Below are 2251 nucleotides of genomic sequence, written 5' to 3' on the forward strand. Positions count from 1 at the left end.
CAGTGAGCATCAAAACCAATGTTTATTATGAAAAGTATACATATCTTGATGTAAAAATTATATATTATAGCGTATACGATAGCAACAATTAAGTTTATTTTGCAAAGAAAATATTTATATTTACGTGGCTTCATATATGAGCACAGCTTAGAAGGTGCTAAAAGAGAAGATGAAGCGGGAACCAGCAGTTAGCGTAATGGCTGTGTCACTGGACTCCCATGGAGTCGACTGCAGTTTGAGTCCCGGACCCGGCAGCTTAAACCCACACCAGGTGCGTGTGTGTGCATGCCTAAGATCCCAAGAGGAGAATGGAGGAGAAGGGATTGTGGCATGGCCATCCCCCCTAGGGGGTGATTTCTCGCTTTCTGTCTCTCTATCTCTCTCTGTCTTTCTGGCAAGCACATGCGCCCTATAGCAAAAACCTCTCCAAAAAAAGAAAGAAAAAAAAAAGAGAGAGAGAGAGAGAGAGAAGATGCAAGGGGAGCAAAAAGCAAACAATAGACACTTAGGTGAAAATAGCAAGTTATTCATGGAAATCGTATTTTTATCTTTTTAATATTTATATATTACTTTAAAATAATTATCGATTGCTTTTAGTTTTCTATTATTTTCCTGGGTTTTTTTTAATCTTTTTTAATGATTAAAAAAATAGGTGGATAGGTTTGTGATCTTCCAACTTTCAAGCACGGTAGGGAGAAGTATAGGAAAAACACTCATTCTTGACAATCTAATATTTTTCTTATCGTGTCTTGACCTATGCTTATTGCTATTGTTATGTCTTTGTGTTTCTAAAGACTTTACCCCCAATGCTGCCCCTTAAAGGAGTTTTGCCCAAGTTCATTACTAAGATAAGTCAATTAGTGCCTTTTGAACCTGGTCACCAAAGACACAGCTGATTATTATTTAGTTTAGATTTTGTCACTATGAATATCCTAAAATCTTTACTTGACATTTCCAGGAGTTTCATTGTACTGTCTATGGATGATGAAGAGCTGTTCTTTCCCCTTGAAGAGTTACATTTTCTTGATTTCCCATATTTCTTGTGCCTCTGTGGTGGTGGTTTCTGGTCATCTGATGAATTATTCAATATTTCCTACTTTATTGGAGTTAATTCTGAGTGTTAGAGGTGTGCAGAAGAAGATGGCCTGCAAATTTTCTGCAGTACTATTTCCCTGATCCTCACCAAGCAACCTGCACTTTTGTCAATGGAACTGGATTTCACAGAGGTCTCACAGTTTTAAGGCAATAGGGGCACATGGGTTGAGCTACGGGGTTTAAAGTATTCAGATGTTTCGCTACTGTTCACCTAGCTCTGCATAGACACTCAGTGTATGGAAGGTGAGAAGCAGGGTGAGAAAGTCAGATAAAAGAAAGGAAACAAAGGGAAAAAAGGAAAAAAATGACAAGGGAAAAATAATTTTATTTTTAAAAAGGTAAAAAAAAAAATACACTCTTCTCATGAAGTATTGCTTTGTCAATACAGGGTCTTTTATGATTCCAGACACTTCTGATAGTTTTTTCTATGTCTGTGAAGAATGTCTCTGGTAATTTGATTGGGATTGAATTAAATATGTAGATTAATTTGGGTAGAATTGACATTTTGATTATGTTAATTCTTCTAATATAGAAATATGGGATATCCTTCCACTTTTTTTTGTCTCCTTTCTGATTTCTTTTTTTAGATTTTCATAATTTTCCTTGTAGAGGTCTTTGACTTCTTTGATTAGGTTTATTCCTAGGTATCTTTTTCTTTGGGGGCGGGAGGGGGGAGAGTGATTTTTGCTATAGGGTGCATGCACTTACCAGGGACACATAGCACATAGACAGAAGTGGGGAAATCACCTCCCAGAGGGGATGGCCATGCTGCAAACCACTCTCCTCTTGGGATATTGGGTATGCATGCACACATGCCTAGTATGAGTTTCAAGCTTCTGGGTCCAAGACTCAAACCACAGCCAACTATGTGGAACTCCAGTGATGTAATCATTATGCTATCTGCTGGTCCCCCTAAGTATCTTATACTTTTTCTTGTTATTGTAAATTGGATTGCTTTCTTCAATTCTACCTCAGTCTGCTCATTGTTGGTATACAGAAATGCTAATAATGATTTTTTATCCTGTCACTTTACTGTATTCACTTATCACTTCCAGGTGTTTTTTCATAGATTCTTTTGTGTTTTCTATGTATATAATCATATCATCTGCAAACAGAGATAATTTTGCTTCTTCTTTCCCCATTTCCATGCCTTTTA

The sequence above is a fragment of the Tupaia chinensis genome, unplaced genomic scaffold (assembly GCF_000334495.1).
Source record: "Tupaia chinensis unplaced genomic scaffold, TupChi_1.0 Scaffold000518_1, whole genome shotgun sequence".
NCBI lineage: Eukaryota > Metazoa > Chordata > Mammalia > Scandentia > Tupaiidae > Tupaia > Tupaia belangeri.